At 41.5% G+C, this 27,709-nt stretch overlaps 1 protein-coding gene across 4 annotated transcripts in view; it reads left to right on the top strand.

Moving 5' to 3' along the window:
• Positions 1–27,709, top strand: part of CPNE4 (copine 4) — a 269,020-nt gene that overhangs the window by 25,761 nt on the left and 215,550 nt on the right. Inside the window, exons 1-2 of one of the 4 annotated variants that reach the window (XM_048951295.1) lie at positions 6,927–6,981; positions 7,102–7,169. The exons of 1 other annotated variant lie outside the window; for it this stretch is intronic. The gene's annotated coding sequence lies outside the window, so the exon portion shown is untranslated. Of the gene's footprint in view, positions 1–6,926; positions 6,982–7,101; positions 7,170–27,529; positions 27,701–27,709 lie in introns of those variants that run through there. 2 more of the 4 variants (XM_048951299.1, XM_048951292.1) reach the window with 2 other exon arrangements.

Raw genomic sequence — 27,709 nt, 5'->3', positions numbered from 1 at the left:
TCCTATTCTCTACTGCTCTTTATTTGAGACACCTTAATTCCCCCCTTGCTTTCTGTGTGATGAACTAACTATACAGCCCATGGTCTCCTGGAAGGAAACTAGCGACTAGAATGACTGTCCTCATTGGCTCCCATTGAGTTGGTGACAGTTCTCTCTGAAGTAATTTTGTAATGCTGCTTTTAGATTTAACGCTTGAAGTTGTCAAACTTGGGTGGCCTGGAGTTAGCAGTGAGAGCCACGGTAGTATGCCTGGTGTGCAGCTGAAGCTAAGGACCTCATCAACATTCATCTGCCAGTTTTCTGCCTGAATCCTGAATTTGAGCAGTCGCCTTGACAGGGGAGCAACTGGGAAGAAACCCTTCAGCAAGTTTATCTGTAGGAAATCAACCCATACAAGCAGCCCCAAATGAATCTTTATCTTAGGGGGTTTTCCTGACCCTAACATGACCCAGGTGTTAGCCAGCACTGCTGTTGGCATATAGCCGGGAGGGCATTTGTTTCACATTGTTTCTGTCCTGGTGCTCTCCTAGGGATGGAGGGACAGCCTTATGGTGCATGTGTCCCACTTGGCCTAGTGTTGCTCACTCATACAGATGCTGTTTATTATCAAAAATAATAACAGAGGTAATGATCAAAATGATAAACAAGTCCCTTTCCCCTTAGAGTCGCAGTTTGTTGCTGTGCTGTATTTTGCTGCCAGCAGCTTCTCACCAGTATCAAGTGGTTAACACAGACTTGTCTCCAGTATGCCCCATGGCAAGTTTAATGAAGTCTGCCTATATCTGATTTACCTTTACCTATGTGGTGTTTTGCTTTCTGCAACCTCTTGTAACTATCCATTTTAATTTCTATAATCCGTGCAATTGCATTTTGTTTCTGCGGATTTATGCTCTTTTCTGGATTAAGTTGGCTGTACCTGATCTTGTTTCCCTTACTAAAATTTATTAAGCAATTTTGAGATTGCTGGTGTTGGTAGCAATGAATGTAGCAAATGTAAATACTTTCAGATTTCCCTTTGGCATTGCTTCTGTTCTTGACTGCTTAAATTATTGAGCATATCTTACTGACATACAGATGTGGGAGAACTGCTGTGGTTTTGTCAGTGCATGCTTCTCAATCACTGTTTTCACTTCCACCTTCAATTCCATTTTTGTCTCCTTAGCTAACCTGTCAAGCTAATCTTGTGTGAGGGCGAAGTAATACTTTGCAGGAATCATCAGCTCACCCTCTGAACATAGGAAGGTAATATTTTACTATGAAAACTCAAGCAACAAAGTGTTCAATAATACAGCCAGAACAGAGAAAATCTGTTATATACACTCACAGACATGGGCTCCTATTACTCTGCTCTTTGGTGGGTTTTCATGAGTGTTAGGATCAGAAGCAGGGATGTTGGCAGGACAGATAACTCACACTGTATTCCATCCCTGTGGCAGTCTCTTTTGAAAAGTGGTACTGGTGAGAATGAGGCTGTTAAGGCTCTTCCTTAGAGGAAGATATGTGATGTGCGTAATGGGGGAGGAAAAGGCACTGAGATTTTATGTGAGTGTCAATATCAAATCATTCATTTTATTTTTGAGCAGGTGTGGCTGAGAATTAATGTTCTGGTTAAGTCTGTGCATATCTTTTATATCCTGGAATGCTGTTAAGCTGTCAAAGATAACTACAGAATGTCACATAGCCTTTGCATTTTACCCACTGGCTTTGTTTTTTGAGTATCTTTTATATTCTTAAGTGTTTTTACCTGTCATGGTTCAGAGCTTTGATTCAAGTGTTGGGAACCCAGATGCCTTGTCTTAATCTTCTTCAAGCCCCATTGGCTACAAATACATCTTGATACATTTTTAGGTTTTATTCTGCCAGGAGAGCCTTGCAATATCTCACTACTTTCACCCTGTGTTAAAACAGGCATATCTAAGTATGTAATTGAAAGATCAGGTCAGCATTAAGGTTGGAGCAAAACTTCTGTTTTCACTGTTAAATACCAATTTATACAACCTGTATTTTTTTTTTTTTCATGGAAATATTTAAAGATGTGATTTAAAATGTAGTTTTTTAAGGTAAAAATCTTGGACATTATTGCTGCTTCATTTCACTGCTTAAAATGTGAAATAAACATTTTATTTCTGGTGTAATAAAATATAAGTGACTTGAGTAAAACTATACTGATTACAAGACAGCGGAGTTTAACTCAGTGTCTTGTCACTACAGAAAAGTTAAATTCTGATGTTTTTTATTTCAAGGAAAAGAAGATGTTTTCAATCAGTGTTTTCTAAAAAAAAGCATTGGGAAGGGTATGAAATATCCAATACAGTTTATTTGTCCCCTCCAGAACATGAAAAATCCTCAAAATGTATACACTTAACTGCAAATCCCAAGCACAAAAACCAATAAGCATACAGACTTCTTTGTTCTTTCATTATTTCACCTTGAATCTCCAGATAAGAAGCAGCTGAGAGAAGACTTGGTTAGAATGGCAGGTCTATTGGGATCATATGTAAACATTTGGATGAGGACCCGGATTCCAAAGAGTTCTGCCCATCATCAAGCCCTGGCCAAAAAATAGGGAACATCTGTGTTTATTTTCTTCTTGCCAATATTCAGTTTAAGTGCAATAGTTTAGTAGAAATATCTCAAGCTGTGATTCTGACTTTCTCTGTGTCTCCAGAGAATATTATTTCCCATTCCCCATAAATCAACTCATAGTGACGTGTATTGCAGATGGTCTACCAGTGACCAAACAATTTGTGCAGCTGTCCATTTATCGGGCATTCAGGTTCTAGGGTATAATACCAAATTTTATTTACCGGCCACTCAATTAATGGAAGAACTGGTTTGATTTATAGTCGCATAATTTGATGAAAAGAGAGAGATCAGTGCTGTTGCACTCAGACAAAATAGGCCTCTCATTTCATGCTCAGGGCTATAGCCAGGTTCCCAGTGGTGTTCCGTTTGCTGGTCTTCTTATGGATTACCACAGTCTGTGCCTTCCAAAACGATTAGCATAATGCTGAGGAGGGACCCTGGCAAACTGAGATGTAAGCAAAGATAATAGGAACAGTTGGCTGGAAGCTGCAAGATGGAAAAAGAGTTCTTAACTGATATTGATTGTTACGGCTCAGGCAGATGTTAAACATATGCAGCCTGCAATTACAGCACAATTAGAATTATAGAACTACCTCATATACTGGGAAACTTGGTGAGGGTAATGTGATGAGGAGGGGAACTATTCTCTCCTTTCCTTTTATCATGTGAAGTGCTACTCTTCCTGCTCTCACAGACAATTAAATCAGATCTTTTGTTTGCCTTCAGCCAAGGTGTTCATTCTTTCTTTCCTCCCAGAAAACCCATGCTTAATGAAGGAAAAAAAAAAGGTAGACTTGTGAATCTGGGAAGAAATCTCAATGGAGTAGGGAGGGGAAAAGCAAATGAAATCTTAACTGATATTAACGTTTGTAGCACTTCTAACTTCAGTGTGATTCTTCAGGCATCTTACACGAATCTATCTTTGTTCATCTTTCACAACCTAAGAGACTTCCAGTCATCACTAAGTGATCATCTGGGTTGCTGACCCTGTGGTTGAAGGGTGGCTGGTTCTTTTTTTTAACATGGAAGCACCACTGAACCTAGCATTGGAAACTGAATGAAAATGAAAGGAATTTAAGAATGCTTCCTCTGTTAAATAGCTGAGATTACTACATGCTTAGGAATGGGCTGAAGCTTGAGAAAGTTGAAGTTTCTTGGAAAGTCTCCACAAAGAATATTTCACTTTTAGGGATGCACATTATTTATCCATCAACAAATGAATGGTTTTAGTTTTTGTCTGTCAGTGGTTTTGATTTTCTTTACTGCTTGGCATCTAACTTATTTGATAGGAAGTATACCTTTGGTGTGCAACAGAAGTGGAAATGAAAGTCAGTGAATGATTACTATATAAATGCACACACTGTTTTTTTAAATCACATATTTATGTTCTAACATGTTCAGACTTGTTCCCGTGGGATATTGCTGGAAACTAATACATAGCTTTAGTTCAAATGGTTTACCTGTGTGTGTGTTTATGGTAATGAGCATCGTTGTATCTCCCTTGTTTTTCATAAAGGTATCACCGTGAGCTTGGTTTCCTCTAAGAATATGTTTTTTTCCATTGATATAGTAACTTCATTTCATACTGGATCAACATGAAATACATGTATTCATGTGCAAGTGGTTGTGGCGTGTAGAACTACGTATCATCCATCTCCAATTATTAAATGAATGATTCTTTTGACTTCATTGTAGAGAATTGGAAATGGAGACATAAATTTCATCAAAGTAAACTGGAAGCAAACATTCTTATAGGCTGTAAGTCTTCTAATGTTAAGACTCTGCATCAGATTTGTACCGAGCTGCGCTGTGTGTGTACTTAGTCAAAATCCAATAGTTCTTAAGAGGTAATGTAAGGTATACTGTTATATATGCTTAGGACCCTTGTTTGGGTTTTTGGTTGGATTTTTGGGATTTTTTTTGCCAGTGTGCATTCATGGCATATGGCCACATTTGAAATAATGACAAAGAGAGAACTCTGGTAGTCGCCTCAGAGAAGTAAATGTTACTGTTCATCTGAGAATCTGCATTATGACAGTGATGCAGTGGATGATCCACTCGTAGCCAGTGTCCTTCAGAAGTTTGTGAGTTCATCACTGAAATACTGTGTCTCTAGGGAAAGAAATACAAGTATTCATTTGCATAATTAGCTGGTTTTGATTTTTTTAAATATATAGATCATTCTGAAAGTAATGCCTCCTATTTATTTCCATGGAAAGTACAATAGATGCAGAGAGCATAATAATGCTATTTGATAGAGTAAATTCTCAGCTACAAAATGCTATTTTTCAGTGTAGTCACCACCATTAGCTGTGCAATCGGTGAGTAATTGAAAGGAAGTTTATCTGCTTTGATTATACATGGGAAAAATCCTACTCAGACTTTGGTTTGAATGATGATTACTCTCATGCTCCGCAAAGTGTTCTCCCACAGGCTTGGAAAGCGTTCATGTATTCCTAATGCTTTCTCTTGATGGCAGAACGATGGTTCCAATATTTCATTTCTAACAGGAGGCTTGTGTTGCATTCAGGTAGTAATAAACTTCCTTCACAAGCTGTCAGACAGCTATGACTGAACTGTTTGAGCAGTTTTAAGATAGGAGTGCAAGCCTAGATCCGGATATAATGATACCAACCTGAACACTTCCATGAATTTCTGAAAAATGGAAAAAAGCAAAACCAAACCACTTGTGTCTAAAGGTGTTGCGGGTGTTGGAATACTTTACCCTTGTGATTTTGCAATGCAGCATGGGTAAATCTTATATGTTTTTGTTAAGATGAACCTTGACCGGTGAGATTTCTCTAGGTAACAGTCACACTTTTCTAGAATCACCCTGTCACACTGTGAAGAGCACTGGCTTAATTTTTAAAACAAACATCTGGACATAGAAATGTGGGATAGGAGAACTAAAAATTTTAGGTCAGAGAAAAGTGCATTAATAGAAATGGTACATTTACAACTACGTGCGAAGTACAACTAAAAATTGTACTTAGCACAACTAAGAAACTTGTTGTGAGTACGTGCACTTGTGGAGGGGTACAGAAGGAAGATTGCAAGTGGTGCTGGGAATTTGCTGATGACTGAGAGAAATTAAGTTTTCCCTCACTCTGAAATGCTGAGGGATTTGGGAACGTCAGGCAAAAGTACTTTGCCCCTTTAAAATAATGTGATGCAGCTTATCCCCTGACAGAAGAAGAACCCGTAAAGCACTTCTGAGTAGATGCTGACTGCTGGCGTGGGGACTTCAGGGAAAAATGCAGTTCATCACTACTCAGCATTTGTCTCCTTGACTTCAGTGAGTAATTAAGTTGCAGTGGCCCTTTTAGTGAATCTGAGCTATGCACCGGAGACTGAAAGACCAAAATCCAATAGTGTGTACTCTCCTGTTTCCAGACTAATCCTGTAAGATACAGGGGGTTGAACGGGTGATCTAATAAGAGAATATAACTGCAGTCAGCTCACTCATCTTCAGAAATTAATAATGAAAGCCCACTGAAATAAAGAGAAAGAAACTAATCTGTGAAGGAACAATAAAATAAAACAATTAAAGTGGAAATCTGTTTACAGAGAATCAGATCTCGTAAGGAATGGTACTGAGTATAAAGCATATCCACTGTGCAGCACATGCCTGTGATTGCTGCGTTCGCTCCGTTTGGTACCCATGAGGGCAGGAAATGCCCTGGGAATTTGGCTTCATGGAGTGCATCATTCAGAAATTTTGGGTGCAGTCATTTAGAAATAGAAACACACCTGAGACTTCCTCATCAGACAAGAAAGTTTGCATTACTACCATATACACACAAGTAAAAACTTGGCCTTTGTAAAAGGAGGAAGGCAGACGTGGAATGGCAGAAGCTGGTTATTGGGTCAGTCATTAGACTTTTATCTCTGTATCTGTACTGCACACAGTGAAGCATTCTCACTTCTATCCTGAAGAGCTGCACTTATTGTGCAAGCTATGAAATTGATTAAGCATATATTTCTCACAAAATTCTTACAAACCCTTTCCCATTCTCTGCAATGATTATGTCTCCTTTACTCTCACTTTCTCCCTATCCAGGACTTAGTTTTCCATATCTTCTTCAGTTCATCATCTCCTACTCCTCTGAGCCCCTGATGCTCTTCTGAGCTTGACTAGAAACCAACAAGGGGCATGAAATACAAAATGCAGGTCATTCTTCACTGCAGCTTCTTCACCTGGTGCCTTGGCAGCATCATGCTGATACTTGCTAGCAGCTGGCAGCTGACCATACTGCAGATCTGTAGGACAAATCAGGGGCTTCACAGCTGATTTTAAAAAGTGATGAAAGAATTTCTCTGTAAGGAACTTCAGCTGTTGTGGTGTTTCTGCTGGTACTGAAACCCCCTACAGTTTTATGAACATGGCAATTTAATGTTAGCAAATTTCATTTGTGCGATCTTGTGTTGGTGGAGGAAGCTGGACATCCTGCAGGAAAGTCTGCATCTGCAGTCACACGTTTCTTTGGTGCATGCAACTTATTTTCCCTTCCACAGACCTGCAGCTGTTGTCTCCTGTGTCCTCTGGGTCAAACTTTCTCACTCTTGCCAAGGAAAATCAAGAGGTAAGTAAATTGCTTTTCTGAGTTGTGAGAAGATCGGAACAAATGGCTGAGGTTTCTCTCATACATAACTCAGTTTAGGCCACATCTTGACTGGGGAATGGTGGCAAGATGAAAACATTTCACCTAGTTCTCATTTAAAATCAATTTGATGTACCTGCCTCAGTTCTCTCTGACAGAGAAACAGATTCCAGTGCGCGTAGAGGCATCACTGTAATACTGGTAGTGTTTTATGTAAGACTCCAGGGCCCTTTGGGCAAAGCCCTCGCTGGTTTTAAACAGTGCCCGCACACAGGAATATCTATTTGAGTATAGCAGTAAGATCTCTGACTGCATATAGGCAGATTAATGACACTGGGCAAGCACTTGGTGGTTCAGTTGCTGGAGTAGAGGACAGTCCTGCTCCTCTGCGCTGGGGCTCTGCTCTTCCACCAGCTGACTGAAACTAACAGCAACTCTGAACACCAAGAAACTGAGAGCAAAGAGAGGCATTCTTGTGACTGCCATACATGGTTGCCTTGTCCCCCATAGATCTTTTTTATGTGATAAGTCAATTACAGGACTCTTGTATCTTAAGATTTCACGTTTACAGTTGTATCATGGATCAATAATAAGTCTATAATGTTTTGATTTGATATTATGCATAATGTTCATGTTCTTGAGTATCTTAGTGACTTCTGTTCACTGAAAATCCACTCTTTAAGAGTAGATAATGCACTATGCCAGGAAAGAGCAATGCTGCTGTTTCAGGAAGCATGTAACTATGGAGGTTTCTTATGGGAGGTTTCTTCTGCTTGTTTACTTACCATCAATGTGGAACATTTTTTCCTCTAGCTTCTGGTTCAACTATTGATTTTTTTTTTTTTTTTTTTTTTTTTTTTTTTTTTTTAATCAATGGACTAAGTTCATTCCTACTGTAGCTCCCAGGAAGTCCATGGAGGTTCAGTAGGAATTCACAGGGAGCTGTATTTAAACTTCAGCAGTCAGAATTAGAGCACCTTGCTACAGGTCATTACTCCTCAGGCTCATTCTTTATCTACCAGAACAGTCTTTTAGCCCATTTTTGTCCAGACCTTTGGGATTGGATTGGAAAGAAGGACTATTTGTGGTACAACTGCTCAGTCATGTAAGGGCTGACCAGGCCAGAAACACCTATGTGCTTTCTATAGGTCATTATGTACCTTGTCATTATTGTTGTGCTGGATTTGACACTAATAACGCTAATACACTGAAGGGCTTTTATGTCATGGCCAAATCCTGCCTTTTTTTTTTTTTCAGTTACTTTCATTTTCTGGACATATTAGGAAATCTCTGGTCTGTGCCAGCTACTGTTCCCAGAGACATCAGCATCCGTCTTGTAGTGATGTTTTCCTGGGGCTTTGTTTCATTTGTTTCATTAGTAGCACTCTTTCCAATTGTATGTTTTCTTTAATTACAGAACAAAGCACAGCCCAGCTTAGCTTTCTACTGCATTTGATCTTATGCAGCAAAGGTAGTGAAGCTATGAACGCGTTTGGCACAATGTTAATTGTTGATGGCAAGACCTGTGGGCAGAGAGAGCGCACTGCCAGGTCCAGGATGCTCTCCCCTCCCCAAAACTGATTGGGAAGGGGAACTGCATCAATCAAAAAAGGAAAAGGTCTTTATCCTCCTCCTCCTGTGTGTCCCTGCAAATGGTGGGCTCAGTTTTGTTCCTAATAAATGTGTTTTCCTTCTTAGTTTATGTTGAAGTCTATAATATGAATCACAACACATTCCTGTGTTATACTCCTACTCCATACACCTACAGCTTGCTCACGAAAAACCAGCTCACAAATTACAGCTTTTCTCTGCTACTTTGTCTCACTGATACTGTTATTAGAATGATAATTTATTAGAAGACCGTTCTTTGTACTCCAGTAACAACACTAATGAGGAAAGTTCATGAGGTCTGACTGAGATCAGTCAAGGCTGCCACTGATTAAAATCAACCATGAAAAGTTTTCTTTCTTTCATCTAAATGTTGAGGGAAGCCTATGACAGGTGCTGTTAGATTATCTTATTTCTCTTGTGTATGTATTGTCACTTTTCATGTTTCCCAAAGACATCCCATTTGGGAGGAAAACACTTTCAATCCAGCATCACTGTCTTCTTGTGTGGAAAGGGAAAATAGACATATGGTTTGATCAGAAATAGCATCTTTTGACAGCCTCTAAAAATACTCATCACACATCCCTAGCTATTTTAAATAGCTGACTAGAGGAAGAAAACATCTCCAACATGTCTCAATCATCAGGTATTGGCATACTGACATTTTACATAAAAGAAACAGCTCCTCATCAGCAAAAAGTGATAATGAAGCATTTTTTTTAGCTATTTTGAATGATATATTACAAAGATACATTGGACTGTATCCTCAGAGGATGCAGGTTTGGGGAATGTCCAGCGAAATTAAGTATATCCAATGAGGAGCTCTCTACATCACGTTCAGAGTGCTGCCTGGTTATGCAAGCTCAAGACTTTAAGCTGGAGCACAAATATCATTGGGCATGGGGAATATAGGGAGCATGACAGGAATGTCTGCAGTTCAGTGTGCTGTTAGGTTGGTGCCTTACTTATTACCTTTTGCTCGAGAAGAACCCTTCTTACACTTAGGTATAGTTTTCTAGGGGACCTCTGAAGGTGTTCATTGTTCATCAGGCTGTACGCACCAATAGAACATATTGTGGAGTAAGACATTCAGAAGTTTTGTTGTGTTGAACTTTCAACCTCCCTTAATGTAGTCCTGTAGAATAATCGTTGATTTCAGAGTGATGTTTTGTCTGGACATTCCCAGATTTTTCTGCAATTAAGAATATCTCTGTAGACACCATCTGTAGTCTCCATTAGCTGCATAGTAGGAAGAAATGGAAGTGTTTTTTCAAGACTCTTAATGGTGAGCCCCTCTTAGAACAAGATAGTCCAATTGTTTGGACGTGAGTTGAAAAGGGCTCGTGTTATTGGCAATGCTGTTGAGTTGCTGTGAGACTTTGAATAAAAGACTGTGCCTCTACAGTGCCTCAGTTTACCATTCCAGCCACTTCTTCTCTGTGTTTCTCTAAAACCTGTGGAACACAGGCTGTCCCTTAGAGTAAAAATAAGCAAGCGCACTTTAATAGATAACAGCTCTGCAGTTGCAAGCAGTGAACAGAGGCTGTTGTTTTCTTGCTTTTGGAATCACTACTTCTATGGAGCTGAAATATAATTTGCTTTTAATACTGTATAGTTTATATAAAAGCTGAAAGGGTTGCAGAGCTCCACCCTGGGATGGTAATGAGCATAGAGGATGAATGTGCATCATTGTCGTGCCAGTGATAATTGGTAGTTTTCTGGTCTGGCTAATGCCAGATGAATTAAAACTAATATACTGAGTAACTTGATGAAACCTCATTGATTTGCTTTACTAATGAAACAAGTAATCCATTTTTCTCGTAGAATGGTTAAGAAGAGAAACACCCTTTTGAAAAACTACGTCTGGAGTAACATACACTATGCACTGTTGTAGTATTAAGGGAAACATTACCAATTTAGAGAAAATATTTTCTGTTTGTTTGTCCCCCTCTGTCTCACTCTGATTCTATGATTCTGTGACTCTTTCAAGAGGACTGTTCCGCAGGAGCCCTGGAGTCCTGCACTTGCTTTCTGCTCTCATTCAGAGAACCTACAGCACTTTGCTGTTGGCAGATAAAATTTTAATGATAAACTGCAAAACAGCATAACGTGGTCATGCTCTAGTATCACTTCAGATCTCCAGGTGTATTCTCTGAGCCTCAGAAAATGCTGCTTTTGTGCAGCAGAGGTGATGTGAAAGGTGTTGCACTTGCTGGCCATCTCTTAAGTAGATGCTGTTTGTAGAACTGTGTGATAAATGGGCAGGAGGCTGAAGGTTTATCTGGCTGAATCAGTGTAAACTATTATTTTACAGTTGTATTGGGATACTTCTCTGTGTGAACCATCTACTGCAGAAGAGAAATTGAAGTATTTCAGAGTAACTGTTTTGTTTCGAAGACATAATGATTTGGGAAAATGTTATGCTTTTTCTGGAATAGCTTGCACACAGGCATAATTACTTTGAAGTAGTCCTCCCTCTGCCACTCACTTGCAGCACTTGGACGTGCACAGGTAGAATAACAATGTGCAGAAAGTTCCGATCTGCTGTAATTCATACAGATCTGTGGGAATGACCCTATTGGCGTGTAAGTTCAGCTGGGAAGAACAAGCAAGTCGTTTTCTTCAGTCACATGAGTCGAGGGGAGATGTGTTACTTTCTTCATCTGAAAGTTTGTCTGTGAACAATACAGTGGGTCCTATTGTAGCATGCTTAGGGCTAGAACAAAGTCATGAGGATTTCCTGTTTAGGTATCTGCAGCACTGAGAATGGGAAATGTTCTCTACATTTATGTCTGTGTTTTATCAATAGGTAAAGGATATTTTTGGTAACTGGTCAAATAAATACAGCAGTGAGAATATTTCAAAGTCTTCTTGGGATCTGTATGCCTGCCTCTGTATATGGAATGCTTATTTAAAGTACCTCTATGAGACAGTGGTAGATACCTTCCATTTTCACAACTAATTATAGACCGTAAGGCAGAGCCTTGGCTTTGTTCTTTATACCTAGTGGTGTTTTTTTCTTATGTTAGTACTTGATAGCATCTTTGTTTTTTCAATTCTCTTCCAGATATCTTGTTAGAGCACAATTACCTTTTTCATTTGTAGATGAGCTATCTAGTTGGGGAGGAAAAGCACAACAACTGTAGTCATGTCTGAGAAAATCACAGATTATGGTCACACAAATGTGAACAGATTTTGAGCTCCTGAAAGATAATTGTGGTTTTTGTGATTTCGCAGTGGGAATTTGAATCAGTTTTCTTACTTTTGTTATCACTGTTTGAAAGTTGCTGTGCTGAAAGTGGATATAAAGTGCTTTAGATATGGAAGGAGTTGTCTGAGCACTGCTGCTTTTACTGTTATGGTAGCATTTCCAGACTGAAGGTAGTAAACTCTTCCTTTGCTATATTGTACTAGGAAAAAAAAAAAAAAGAGTGGGTATCTTTGTTCCTTCTAATTTTTTTTTGCCATTCTTCATAGAATGCTTTTGGCAAGATGTTAGCAGGAATTAATAAACGTTAATAAAACAACAGCAACAATGTTTAATTCAGAGGTGGTAAGCAGTCACCAGCCTCCATCCTAATTGATGTTCGCCCTCCAAGCACAGGGGCATGCACAGGGGACATGCCACTTTGATGGGAGGCTGCAGGAGGCGGCCCTGCAGGGATGTGAACGGCTCACCTTTCAAATACGATGTGTAATGCTGGCAGAAAATGACTCCTGTTAGCAATACTCAGCAAAACTTACCTCAAGGTAGGGAGCAAGGGGGGTGTGGGTATCTAAAACGAGACCAAGTGCTTTGTGTGTACGCATTCCAAACACTACTGATGATTTTCTGGTACAATTATTATTCAAAGGTGTAAGGATGGTTAGCCTCACGCTGGGAAGGAATCACATGCATAGTTCTAATTATAATGACTACAGGTCTTTGTATCACTTGTTTTGAGAGATCCATTGAGAAAAGCATATGAAGTAGTCCGTAGTTATAGGCTGAAGGAACTGAGCTCGTTCAACCCGGAAAAGAGAAGGCTGCAGGGACACCTCATTGCGGCCTTCCAGTATTTAAAGGGTGTTTGTAAACACGAGGGAAATCAACTTTTTACATTGTTGATAGAGATAGGACAATGGGGAATGGTTTTAATCTAAATCTCCCCTCCTTTAGTGTAGATGTCTGGGAGCAGTTTTTTAATGAGATTGGTCAGGTGCTGGCATAGCTGCCCAGAGAGGCTGTGGATGCTCCATCCCTGGAAGTATTTAAGGCCAGGTTGGATGGGGCCCTGGGCAGCCTGGTCTAGTACTTGATCTAGTGGCTGACAGGAGAGATAAGTCCCTTCCATTCCAAGCCATTCTATGATTCATTCTATGATTCTGTGATAGTCAGAAGAACTACTTCCAAAGGGGAGAATTGGTAGCCAGCAGATAATTCAGAGTCTTAACCAAATGTACATCCATTCTCAGGAGGGTGGTTTATGCTAGATAAGCAGGACATTTGGAGCCTAAAAGCAGGGCTTCAATGTTCTACAATCTGTGAGGAGCTGTGCTGTTCCCTGCTTGGTCTGTACAGCCTGGGTAACAATAGGTATATTTACAAGGTCAACATGGTAAGAAGAAATTTGGTCAGCAGCCAATTCCTGCAAATAACTTTTTTTTTCCTTCCTTTTTTACCAAATAAGGGGCCAAATCTACTTTGTAAATGACCTTTTACCTTTTCTTTGGAACCCAAGGACCACCAGAAACACCCTGCAAGAACCCCATAATAGCACAGTGCACGTGTAATACTAGATTTTAACATTGTATGGGAATTGCTAAGTCACAGCTTGAAGCAATGATTGAGCATCTGTTGAAGGGTCACAGCTAGTCCTGGGGGCACAATTGGAAGCAATTCACCTGTGCAACCAGAAGGACTGGAACCTGGTCCCTCCCCTCTCTAAGCGTCACTTAAGGGCTGGCTGCCATATGGGAAGGATCTTTACTTAGAGATCCCTCCTTTTGGAGTATTCAGTAAACCCTGATCCTAGAGATAGATAAGCAAATCTTTTCTTTCTTTAACTGGATTGTGACCATCGTTCTTTCTGGGGTAATTTAGATGTGGTTATCTGCCATTGTCTTTCCCTACAAATATGTGTAGCAACTTTTGAAATAGGAAGGAACTTTGTGGAAAGTGTATGAATGTTTGTATGTTGAATGTATCTGAAGAGTGTGCTTTAGCTCCTGCATATGCAAGCTAGGAGGAGAGATCCCCTATGTCTCAGTGCTGTGATCAAGTAATGACAGCTTTTTAACCTGTCATTTGGGTTGATGAGTTTTATTCCCAGGTTTCAGTAACGTGGCACCCTAGATGGGACCAGCTCTCCAGGGTTTTGAAAGACCAGAGGAATCACGAGGATTCCAGCACTCACTGGAGTATTTTCAGGGAGGCCCTCTAGCTGACAGGTGAGGTGGGTTTCTGTGACAGCTATCTGGGAGATTAACAGCATTACTTACGGGTACGTAAGGTTTTGAGTTCAAGTCTGTGCAGCTACTGCCTATCTGTAAGTTGTGGTCTAGAGATTCTGCAAGAGTAGACTGAGACACCTAGAGTACAGTTCAAATCAGGAGATTGTGGATATGAGTCTCACAGGGCAGGCTTGAGTCCTGCTACGCTATAAGAAATAGTTGTTGCTGCAGCATGAAATCAGGACAGTCCTCTAAGGAGATGATTCCAAAGTGTTCTCCCTTGGGATGTACATTAACATACTGGAAAAAGCTTTGGGGAGATTAACTGACATGGAAAAAATTGATTGAATACTTTGTCAGTGTATACCCTGGTAGATCAAGAAAATTGGCCTGCCAATGGGTTTGTTAATTATAACACAATCTTGCAATTAAAGTTATTTGGTTGACACGAAGGAAAAGGGAATGAGAAGCTATATGTGAATTTGTTCTTCGTATTACATGATAATTACGGTATATGTAAGAAGTGTGGCTTGATGACAAGTGAAAGTGATGTTCGCTTTAGAGGCAGAAAACGAGAAATCACTTAAGAGATGCAAGGATAAGGAACTATGGGAAGGTAATGAGGAGGATGTTGAGATGTTGATTGGGCCACGGGGTGGCGATAGAGGACAAAGGGATAGAAGATCACGAGATTGAAGGGGAGCATACAGAGAGGACCCAGATAAGGTAGCTAAGGTGATGGAACTATTATTAGAGCTCGTGATCCAGGCTGGAATGATTTGCAGGTGGTGTTGTGTATACTGTTCACATATGAGGAAAGGAGTACAGTGTTAGCAAAGGCAAAGGGAGGAGCAAAAATGATTCATGCCTGGGGGGCACAATAGAAGACAGTTGATGATCATTTTCCTTCAACGCTTCCTAAGCAGGACTGGAATAATGTAGGTCAATGGGAGCTCTTGACCAGATGTTTAAGATTGATTTTATTTGGAATGAGACTTGTTATTCCTAAAGCAAATAATTTCCCTAAATTATACCAAGTGGTGTAGTGAAAGGATGGGACCCCATCAGCCTTTTTTGATAGGTTAATTACCACCAGCAGTAAATACACTGATTTGGATCCCAAAAAGGAATGGGATGCAATGCACTTAGCATATATTTTTGTAGGGCAGTCAAACTTGGATATTAAGTGCAAATTTCAGAAAGTGGATGTATGAGGCTCTCGGTCCCTGAATAAATTATTGGAGAGTGCTTGGAGGGTATATAATAATAGACAGGAAACTAAACCAGTGAAAGAGGAGAAATAAAAAGACTGGGGAAGAAAATTATTAGTGGGGGCATGAGAGGTGGGAGAGGAAGTAACTGAGAAAATAATCTCCAAGAGGAAGACCATGAGGGAATACATGGGGACAACTACCAAGACAGTGTTTAGAAAGAGATTATTGTGCTAGATGTATGAATAGGGGTCACTGGAAATGGAACTAAATCAGCAAGCACAGCAGTAAACACAGGTAGGTTTTAGAGGAGTGCTGAGCCAGGCAGAGAAAATACTGATTTTAGATGAAGGTTGAAGGGGGATCAGGAGAAAATTCAAAGTTATCCCCAACTGAGCCCCCAGTTACAGTAAGGATGGGCAGTGAGGATATGAAATTTCTTTAGATATGGAAGAAACTCTGTATTAATCCTTGTAGAGAGCAGTTATCAGGCAGTCTCAGTTGTTGGTGCCGCAGGTCAGAGGGAGAACTATTGTTTCAACCATTAAAATGTAGGATTGGGAAATTTTTTTGACCTGACAGGCATTGTATATGCCTGAATGCCCTTTTAGATAGAAATGTACTAAACAAGTTACAAGCACAAATTATATTTCTAGAGGGAAAAATTCATGTATGTATCCCTGAGGATAAGGCCATGGAAGCCTGGGTCTTCATGTTGCAGGAATCATCTCTCCTAAATCTTAAATACAGGTTGGTGAGCATTTTTTTTTCTTCCCCAGACTTTGATGACATTAGCAGAGCAGTATGCATGGGGCAGGAAAGAAGCTCAAAAATAGGCTGGGAATATGACTGATAGGTGGCTCAGTGGAGGTTGCACTGCCTGCAGCACTGCCCTCTCAGAAAGAGTGACAGAGAAGAAAGCAGGAGATAGATGGCCAGGAGAGGAAACTTCCAGCCAAGGTAGGAGCGTGCTACTCTCTGGTTTCATGCTGTCACGAGCAGTGTCTGGGCTCTCCCTTGTAAGTGGCTCATGGTGCTTGGTTGTCAGACTCTGGAGTGTGGAGAGTCCATGGCACCAGGATGGAGGTGGTCAGCCAGGAGCATGGCCTAGATTTTGGGGTGATGGCTGGAGTGGTGAATGTGCACTTCCTTTCTTGAGGGCAGAGGGGAATGTTCCAGCTGATGGACAAACCTTTGGGTGAATGAAGGCAGACTGCGATCTGGGTTGTGAAGTAGAAGAGGTAGAATGTTGTGAAACAGAGGTAGTAAAGTGTGTGAATGTTTGCAATTGTACAAGCACTGAATCTTGTTTCCTTGTTCAGAATCTGACACGTACAGATTTTACAGTGGTTACTGTCAGGGAGTACCCAAGGGACAAGGACCTAAGGGACCTCCAGCACAGTAGAACAGGGCCTCCTCAGCAAGGCCCGTCCTGCCATCCCAGGCAAAAGCTGGGACATTAGGACACCCGTAGGCATCAGATGCATCACTGGGGCTGAGAGCCCTGGGGGTGTGAAATGTGGTCCTGAGCTCTGGACAAGCCTGGGGAGTCTTGGGGAGGCTGGGCACTTTCATTATGTGGATTCAAAGGAGCTGGAAAGCCTTCAGCAGCTGACACGTGGGTAAAGTGTGGCATTCAGGAATAATAGGCTCTTTCTCTGACTTATAGCTAGCGATGACTCTTGAGGGCAATCTGTAGATAACAGATGAAGTGGGCTTCCCTCCAGAAAGCAAGTGCAAATCTTTTGACAGGAGCTGCTGAACCCACTGATTCATTGCTGATGGGTTTGTAATAGAAGGTAAGTACTGTGGCTAAGAAAGACCCAGTAAATAAGGTCAACAGTATTCAAGTTACTGCGTGGTATAAGCTGTATTTTAGCAGGAAGGCTTCCTGGGGAACACCTGTTTCTGGAGTTTGGCCAATTTACGGTTCATGCACAGGAAAGCAATTATTTTCTTCATCGACCTTAGCAGTACAGCAGATGCATGATGAAAGATTGTTAATACAATGATAAAATATGTCATTAACGATAACGTTGATAGCTCTGAATAGATTTTAGAAAGGAAATTAAAGCCTAACCTAGGGTTAGAGAGAGCTTGAAAAGAGTTAGCAGGTGGGAAGTCAGGAAAGAGAAAGAGGGAGTGGGGTGGAAAATGGAAGCCCAGAAGTGCCTGAAGCAAGACTTGTTAGAAGAAGCAAGGCACATATAGAGAAGATTTGGGGAAAAATAACAGTGCCTGAAAAGGGTAAACCAAGGAGTTTCTGAATTTCTTGAAGGCTTCCTGCATGGATCTTCAGAACTGGTCAGACGGGCAGAAGCACACATGCGCCATTTCCCTTTGGTCAGGAGTTAGAACTTCAGCCAACGTTTTTGATTTAAGCAAGGTGTTATATAAAAATCCTTTCAGCAGACAGTTGAACATCTTCACAGGTGACAATTCAGGTGCATCAGAGTAGACTTTCAGAAATATTTTGTTAACTTGCAAAAAAAGTTGTTTAAAAAGAGGCACACCAGGAGGTAACCCCATCTCATTAAAACTTAGGTATAAATCACAGTGCCCTTGAAGTCCTTCTCATTATCTTCAGCCTCCATCTTCAACAACTATGCAGAAAAATATTGGCTCAGCAGTGTTAGCCACAGTACAAAGGCAAGCTTTCCTGTAGGAAATCTAAGGAATCCTCAGTACTTTTATTTATGACACAAAATGACTGAAGCATTGAAACATCACAAACCTCATCCTTGGAAGCTCCATTACAAGCTGAAAAAAAAAAAAAACCAACACAGGCACACACACTGATCTAAGAAAGATTGCCGTGTTCCTTTCTTTTCCTTTTATTCTTATACTTTTATCCTACCTGACTTTAGTTCATACAAAAGTCAGCACTTCAGGGAAAACCTTAAGTAGCAGCATGTCAGAACTTTCATGCTGAATCAGTCTTGTTTAAACATCCCACCTCTGTGGATGGCCGCACTGCTTCAGAACGTAGGCGAGTAATATAGAATGAGCTGTACATAGGTAAAATTTCTTCCCAATTGTGTCAGATACTGCTTGGAATTTGCTGTCCTTCTAAACACCTAGATCCTGAAAAGCATGGTTGTAACTCATGTGGTTTGTTGCAGCTGATACCCACTAAGTTCTGCAGAGCACACACGTAATTTGACAGAGTAAGAATCCTCCTTGTAAGGTTCACCTTATTCTCACTTTACTCAGAGTACTTTTATTTGCTCCTTGAATTTATGACAGTCCTACCTGTTTTAAACACTTATCCTGTTGCTAGGAGAGCTGAAAGAACAAGGAAATGAGGTAGCATCCTGCTTGTTACTAGGTAAAATAATGGCAAAGAACAAATTTTGTGTGTTCTTTTGGTTAAAAATGCATTTAGTGTACATTTTCACCACCCCTGAAGGCCTCTTCTATTCTTGCCACTGTTGTAGATTTAGCACTAGTGAAAAGAGCTAGCAGAGTGGCTCAGGTTGCATCTAGCATCATCTTTAGTCTGACCTTGTTACAGCTCTCACTGCCCAAATGTGAGAAATGTAGTGTAAAACATTTTGCAGTGTTGCACATTCTATGCATGGCTCTGTACTTCCAAATGTAAAGCTTTTCATTTCCTTGAATAAGGATTGGCTATGAAATACCAAGTCCTGTGCTCAAAGCACAGGTGATGGCTGAGACCATCTGGTTCATGGGAGCTCAGCACACAGGCAGTGGACTGGGGAGGAGTTACTGGAAACTATGGATATTCTTTGGGTTCTGACACTGATTGTTAACAAATCCTTTCAGTGAATCACTTCTTTGTGATCTCACTTGTTTGTCCTCTCATGTCTACCTGCTCCAATCATCTAGACTGGGACAAGGAATGGTTGATCGCCTCATTACTACGAATTTTCTTTTCAAGAGGCTTCCAGTTCAACTGCAGCCCTGGTTACTGCTGCTTGTAGTACTTGTTTTCAGTTAATCTCATTCATTTATGCCTTGCAGAAGTGGAGCTTGTGTACGGGCCAGCTTCTGCAATGATGACATTTTTACTTTGAGCTCTGGAGAATAAATCTGTATTTTAACAGAGGAGAGAAAACCCATTTCTCATCGGTTGAGTTCTTTTGTAATTCCTGTTAATGCATTTATCTATGAGCTCCTGAAGCTGTCCGTTCTGGCACTCATTCTCTGGAAATCTGTCTTCCCTTACCTGCTTCAGGTCATCAGCAGTCTTTTTAATAGTGTGGAGTGAAGACAAAAGCAGATGTGTAATGATAGCACTGCAGGTGAAAGTACCAATACTGTTGCAAAACTCAGGAATGAAAACCAGGCTGTGGGTGCTTCTGGGTCAACTGTTGGAAGACGTGGTAAGACATGTCATTGTGACTTGTCTATGAATGTTCACAGCTACAAATTAGAGGATTTAGTTCTGACTTTTTAAAAATTGCTTTGCAAGGGCAGCTGATAAAACTAAATTCTTCTCCACATTTATCCCTCGCTGCTCTGCAGGGAACCTCGATGACTTTTCTGCTTTGCCAATAAGAGACGAAATAGGCCAGGATATTCTTCCTTCTCGCACAGTGATGGGGCTATCCCTTCTTCTATTCAGAGTACCCTCTTCATGCCCTGGATGTCACAATTGGTATTCCACAGCAAAGGGCAAGAAGATGAAAGCAAAAAAAAGGTTTACACAGACATTATTGCAAAAAAAGAGGAAAAAAAAAAAAAAAAGGGAACAACAAAAAAAGAGAGAAATCTCAGGACAGCATGGCTGCAGGAGTTGCACTGGAGGTAATGTTGACCTACTGAAGTTGCTGCTGAGGTTTAGAATAAGAGGATGCAGGAGCAAGTCGGGCAATGTTTTTGTGCTGTGAAATATTGAAGGATCTTAACAATCAAATTGGAATTTATCAGCTGTGTCAGTAAGTCCCCCTTTTCTATCAGACACTGTGCAGAACAACTGGGAGTCTTTTCATCAGAAGATACTGAACTCAACTTTTCTGTTTCGTACATGAGGGGTATATGCAAGAGAATTTTCTGTTCTGACAGTGGAAAAATGATTTTACCTAATAGAATACTACTTTATTATAGGGAACAGGCTTAACTGCATCTTTAAATTGAGAAGATGAGATAATTAATGGTTTGAGTGTACATTTATTCATAAATTCCCACTTGCTACAGTATTTCCTTATTCATATTCTCGTAAAACCAATAAAAATTACAATCCACAGAATACAGGGAACACGGGATATTAAATATCTTCTATGATATCAGGGCTGTAAGTGTTGCCAGGAACCATGGTACCTCGTAAAGAACCACCTCTGACCCTGGCAGTAGAGACTTTTTATTGCTGAAGCACTGAGATAGCCTCCTGCTGTGTGTGAAGCTTCAGCACAAAAGGAGCTGGGTGATTTTAAGCAAGCCATTATTTCTAACAAAAAATGCTTTTTCTCTCTCAGCCAATTGTTGAGAGAAAGGACAAGCACTTATTGTTGAACAAGCTTGAGAGTTTTCTGTTCCAAGGAAAATAGCATGAGCCTGGCATAATCAATTGCTATTTGACAGAGTGATAGAAGCGCACATGCAATGGAGGAGCTAAAAATCTGTCAGGAAGCAGCCAGAATGGCAAACTGACAGAGAACATCTTGGTGACAGTGTGGACAAAGTGGTGCACAGAGCTCCATCTTAACGCTTCCTTAATTCATGGATGAACAAATGCAGTTAAACAATGTTTGTTTCATAGTAAAATGTCATGTTTCATTCAGGGGAGAAAGAAAAGACTATGATGGAGCAATTATTCTCAGCTTGTTTTAGGCTGTGACCTTTTCTCATCCTCCACTTTGCTCAATGGGGACAGACCAGAATATGCTACAAGCTGCCAAAACACAGAAGAGGCTGATAAAAGAAATGAGAGCTGACTGTAAGACTTCTCATACGTTAGAATATTCTTGTGAAATCAACGCCAAGGTATAACAAATCACACTAGCTATAGTTCCTTCCAGTTCTACCATTGCTGTAAGGAAAGTTTTCTTCAATAATGCAATGCCACTTATAAGCACAATTTCTCTGCTTAGATGCTATGTTCCCATAGATGCTTCTTTCCCATAATCTTCAAATAGTTAGCTTATGTGTTTTAAGCATATTTTTAAAATTTATCTATAATAAAAAAGGCTAAAAACAGCTTCTTTCTACGCATAGTAATTTTGCACCCTCAATCCTTGGACAACATGAAAAATCAGGGTGGTTGTGGCACTCTGACCAGTGCCATTTTGGAGTGCTACCAGACACCATGGCAGCATCTGACCTGTTGGTTAGGGCTTACGTCTCCAGTCTGCTGGCCAATCAAAAGCCACATTGGCTACTTGTGCTGGGCTTGAAGATTCAGTAAGGGCAAATGGAGCCAAAACTGTGATGCTGTAGCAACTGAGGCACAGCTTCATCTGACTACTTGTCTTAATAATGTGAGGACTCCTAATATTTCAAGAGTATGGAATTAGCAGGGCTTGTAGTAGGGCACTAAACTTAGCATTGCATTGCTATGAGAATGCATCTCTATCACTATATCTACAAGAAACCCTCTGTAATTTTTCTCTGGCAAAAAGGCTCAATCCCTTAGCAAGATGTGTGGGTAAAGCTAAAGCTGTTCTGCGTATCTCAATCGCCAACACTTACTGCTTTCTTTGAATTCCTTTTTTACCATCTTTTTCAGAGACAGATTATTTTTCTTAGAGTAACAAGGGTCAAAGGACTAACCAAGGTATCTTCCTTTATTCTCATTTCTTTCACTTGTCACACTTCCCAGGGATGTCAGATAGCTCAGCAGGTGATACTGATGTTAATACAGTCTTGCCAAGTTAGTGGCATCAATTTCTGTGGCAGTTATTGCTTGTGAGTCCCTAGCTTGGGATGACTCCTATCTCCTGGGAGCTGCTGGGTGCTACTCAGACTCCTTACAGTCAGCTAATGCCATGACTGCTGAGTGCTGCGTGGCAGTACCAGGTGATATTGCTTAGCAGGGACAAAGAAGCCTTGCTAGACAGCAGAATGCCTTTCTTCAGGCCAGTGTGTACCTTCTCCTTCATTGCATTACCCTGTATCCCCATTCACTTGTCAGCAGCAATGTTTTTACGGGTGTTTTGTACCACTGTGCTAAGGGATACCCGAAGTGAGGAGGCATTGAAGCCAAGATAGAATATTCCAAGTTGGTAGAGACCCATGAGGATCATCAAGTCCAACTCTTAGCTCTGCTTAGGACTGCCACATACTGTGGCACTTGTTCATAGAAAAACATTAAACCAGTTTCTAAGAAAGCAAGAGAATTTTAAGTATTTTTGTCTGCCTTGTATTGCTGTTTGAGATGATAAGACAGCATGTCAAATGCCCAGGGCACCTTTGCTGCAGGGTTCATTGTGGAATTTGCCTAGGGAATCCAGAAGAAAACGGTTTTTGCTGTACAATAGAAAGGAATTTTCCCCCACAGGTTTATTAATAAATGTAGACTACATTTCAACAAAGATAATTAGCAGAGACCAGTATTTCCATGGGAAGTCCCAGCCTTGTTTTTACCAACAAAGGAAGTAAAATGTTGGAATGAAAAAGTATTTAGAGAAGCCAATTGCAAACGCATTTGTTTACAAAAATATCAGAAGGCTTTCCTTTGCTTTTTGCATTTTATGCTACACATGATAACAACAATGCAACAGGCAGTAAAATTTGAAATGAAATGGAGCAAAATGAAAACTGAAACAATCACTTTTGCATGACTGTTTCCAAATCATAAAATTATTTCCCTCATTGTTTATTCTCTGTCATCGATATACTTTTGTTTCAGGGATTTTTCTAATGAAAAAATAATACAGTCGTAAACTTTTCAACCAGTTCTGGTGGAGACAAGTGTGATACAATTTTGATATTGGGGATTTGGGAGCAATAAGCCCTACGCTGCTACTTGCAAATGAATTGGCCTGCTGTAATGAAGGTACAGTTGGCAGTGTTCCCTGACAGTTCGGAGTGATGAATAGAAATGTAATCTGGTGACTTTGAACTGCTATGCAGTAAAGACACGGGTTTCCTTTGGCAGTGGAAATAAAACCTTAGATGTGTCCTTTAACAGTGCGTGGGCAGGCTGTGGGAATTGAGGGTACAGTTGCTGTCTTTACCTTAAAGGGAAGCTCAGCTTTCAGAAGTCAGTGGAACATTTGTGCAGGAGACGAATAACAAGGAATTTCAAGGTTATCCACTGTAAGGCTTCAGATGCTGTCGTGCATCTTGAGATTGCCTAGTTAATTTGGGTAAGCACCAGGATCCAGAACTGTAGCTGTAACCTCAGGTTTGTTTTGTTTTGCTTTTAAACCATTCTCTTGTTTTAACTTTCTCAAATATGATCAGTAATTCCAAGGTCTGTAAAGGCAATAGTGTTCTGGCAAGGGCTCTTGGGAACCGTTGGTTACAATTCTGCTGCTGAAATGATCAGAGCCTTAGAATGGTTTCCTGGATTGGGGGTCACCATCTCTTTGAATGCTATCAAAGCTGCCAATGTGTATCTATTGTGCCTATCTATGACATATGGTAAGAACGGCGTACAAAACTAAGCATGACATTGTTGATGACAAGAAAAACCATCTCTGTGCCACCTACTCAGGATGACTGTTGTACACACAGAGTCATAGCTGTAGATCTCAAGAGAACAAATCTTGCTTTTGTGGAATTAAAAACAAATTCACAGTAGGTAATACAGAACTGGAGTAATACCTGGGTGAGCACAGATTAGAGCTGAGCTTCAGGGCAGTGTAGCTGGCTTCTAGTCCTGGAAACACCTCAAAGAACCTGGTTTTTGGAAAGTAGGTGATAAGCACTATTTGAACCACAGCCTTTTCTCACATAACTGAGTTTTAAAACAAAAGGATTCCCTTCACTAGTGCTTGTAGAGAGCAAGCATGTGGTTCCCAATGCAACTAAAGCACGATTTTTACTAGAAACAGTGAAAGGAAAATGAAGTTTCTAAGCAGAATCTGTTACAAGTCTGGTAGAAGAATGTTAGGTGAAAGTTTGTAAAGACAACTGACTGCAACTTAGATAAAAAGCTTTTAAAGCAGGAGAGGAAGAAAAGAAGGAAAAAAAGATGCTCTTTTCCTGATGTGCTTTTGAAGATTTGCTTTCCCCTATTTACAAGTGCTGGTTGCTGGGCTAAGTTCATCCAGCTGCATTGTGGTTATGGGCCCAGGCTACGCTAATTAATATGGGAAACTGAACAGTATAAGTTGCTCCCAAATAAGTATTTTAAAATCAGCAAGAATGAGTTTTGTCCTCTCATATTTCATAGTCTTAAGAAGTGTTGGCTGTGTAACACTGCAGGTAAGTAAGGCAATCAACTGCTCAGCTTTAGACACCAGCACTAGTGTGGTTTTGCACTGACTTGTCTCAGTGTGATGGGGTCTTTGCCAGCCCATACAGCTACCAGAAACAAGCATGACAGTCATGACAGTGTAAAAACAGGGAACAGCCCTGCTCTGGTTATGAGTGGAGGCCTTCAGAAAGCTTTTTGCATCTGTGGCCTCTGTTACCCTGGCTTGCATTTACACTTCTGTGTGCTGTGACTGTGATGATTCACTCCTGTTTATCAGTTTGTAGCTGTCTCACTGAGACCTATATAAAAAGGTAGGAAACTACTCCTGGTGATAAAGTTTTGATTTTGGTGAAGCTGTACAGCTGGGAGGTTTAATTGTGCTTTTGCATCCCATTTTTTTTGACAACTGCAAAGTCTACAGGGCAAGGGCACAAGATGTGATAGATCTTCTTTTGTCATAATTAAGGCTGATGGAGTGATGATGATTCCAACTGCTATAAATCTTGTGTTTTATTTAAACATTGACTGGTTTATGTGAGCTTAGCAAGAGCAGCACTTGCACTGCAGTGCTGATCACTGTTGGCAAGCAAGAATATTATCTTGAACCAGCTTTGGACCACTGAAGATATTTGGATGCCACCCAGAGGAAGAAGCAGGTACTTGTAGCAGAGCTGTCCTGATTTATAGCAGCTCTCTGTCCTGGAAAAGGTGCTCCAGTAATACCAGTGGGCTATTAAGTGATGACAGTGAGCAGAGGAAACAGGCAGGCCATGTAGCTGTGTGGGCACATAACTACAGGGTGGCATTCAGGGCCCTTATCATTTCCATGCCATGGAGATGTATGATTTGAGTGCTGGAGCAGAAGATAGGGAACAGAAATCTCAGCGTTCATCCTGACTCAGCAGAGCAGGGTTGGACCCTTCTCCATTCTCAGCTACCCAAGTGGTGAGTTCCTGTCTAAACCAGGGCCACAAATGTATTTTGTGAAAATCTTGCTAAAACCATTCCTGCAGGATTTGCTGGGCTTCTTTTTTCTAGAGTGCTGAGCTGGAACCTCTGATGTACCATTGCTCTCCTGCTTCCAGAGAGCAGCTGCAGTGTGCTGTCACAGCCCCCAGCCTGACACAGCACTGAGAGACTGGGCACCGTGCAGCCCCTCTGGGATGGCACAAATCTGCTCTGGAGATCTGCAGGTGTTTCCTTTAGGGGCTTCACCAATAGGTTTCTGGTGCTTTCCTTCTCTTTCATATTGGACCTCCCAGCAGTGCCGGCACAGGGCGATGTGGTTTTGCTGTAGTTCTGCTAAAAGATTTGTAAGATCCGAGTAAAGCTGTGGAAAGCCTTAGTTTTCTAGAGAGCTCAGTCAGTTTTGATGTTAGGCAATGTGCGTTAGGTATTCTAAATAAAGAATAAACAGCACAGCTTTAATTTTTACTAAAAATAGTCACAAAGAAGAGGTGAGTGGAAAAGACAGGAGAAATCTTATTAATTATGGCAATAAATCATGATTAGATGAGTTCTATGTAAATCTCACTGTTGTATGAAAGTGAAGTTCATTTCTGTGGATGCACAGATACAACGACAGATCTTTGATTTTACTGCTGGGAACAACTTACTGTTGAGCAGTATTTTTTTGCATAATGCGCTCAGCAAAACGCTGCTTTTCATTTGCACTTTATCTGCACTGAAAAAAAAAGAAAACAACAACCAGGATTACAGTGCATACTCCTAACTTGTACTTTTGATGCTGGCAATATGACCTTAAAATCTCTAATCAGAGAGGCAGGGTTTCTGGCAGAGGGTTCCAGCTCCACTGCAAGTTGTTATTTTTTAATGCAGATGGTGATATTCCTGCTCTGGGCTAGCAAAACGTGTTCAATTGCCTGCTCTCCATTTCACACCTCTCAGCTCTCAGGAGCTGCACCCCAGGGCTTGCCAGCTCAGCAAACTCCTGGTGTTAACATCACAGCCTAAGAATGATTTGTCTTTGTTTTGTTTCCTTCAAAGTCAGCATTGCTGGAGAAATCTACCTTTCTGAAGTGATCTGTGTGTATGGTTGTGGCTGTTTGGGGGTGGACAGGGATGCAGCAGCAGCATCTCTCTCATGGCAGATGCCACAGCAGCTCTGTCATTGTCACATCTGTGTGCCTAGGAGAGGCTTCTGAATTTATCTTCATCAAATCCTTGTGAGATGGGGCGGGGAAATTAGATTATGCAGCTGGGGAGCCACGGCATAAACATGCCGCATCCCACAGCCACCGAGGCACGTGTCTGACTGACAAGTGCAGGCCAGTTCTCTGCGTCATCTGAGGATTCCTGGGAAGCCCGCCAGAATTCTCGTGTGCGCACACTTGGTATCGCCACAGCCGCTCGGCAGAGTTGAGTGGCTGCCACGGGTGGGCAAAGTCAGACAGCGAGTCCCGGTGTCCCAAGTCCTCGTGCCGTGTTTTAACTGTGGGAACAGCTCTCTGCTTCCCTAGGGCTGTTTTACTTGGGCGTCCTCTCCACACCGGGATATCCACAGAGCTGGGCACGGAGCCCAGCGGCCCCTCAGCAGCTGACGGAGCCGCCGTTCCCCCAGCCCGCGGACTCTGGGGGTTCGTAGCGCTCTCCAGCCCCACCTCTGGCGGCTGCTGGGGACGGGCGGGCGAGGCTGGCCGGGGGCCGGCTCCGCTCGGAGCTGCCTTCCCCCAGGGGGCGCTGCCGCGGGCTCCGGCATCGGGGTCGGGGCGGCTCCGAGCTGGGGGAGCGTCCGGCGCGCCCGCCCGCCTCCTCCCTCTCTCCTCCCTTCCCTCCTTCCTCCCCTCCCTCCGTCCCCTCCCCTCGGCGGTGGAGCCGCCGGGCTCCCTCGCTTCTCTTCACATGGGGCTCGCCCCGCCGGGAGGACGGCGCTTCTGTCCTGCCGCTAGCTGCTGAGAGGGAGCCGAGGCGGGCAGGTAGGGGCG

The sequence above is a fragment of the Lagopus muta genome, chromosome 7, assembly GCF_023343835.1.
Source record: "Lagopus muta isolate bLagMut1 chromosome 7, bLagMut1 primary, whole genome shotgun sequence".
NCBI lineage: Eukaryota > Metazoa > Chordata > Aves > Galliformes > Phasianidae > Lagopus > Lagopus muta.
This window is presented reverse-complemented; position numbering and strand designations above follow the sequence as displayed.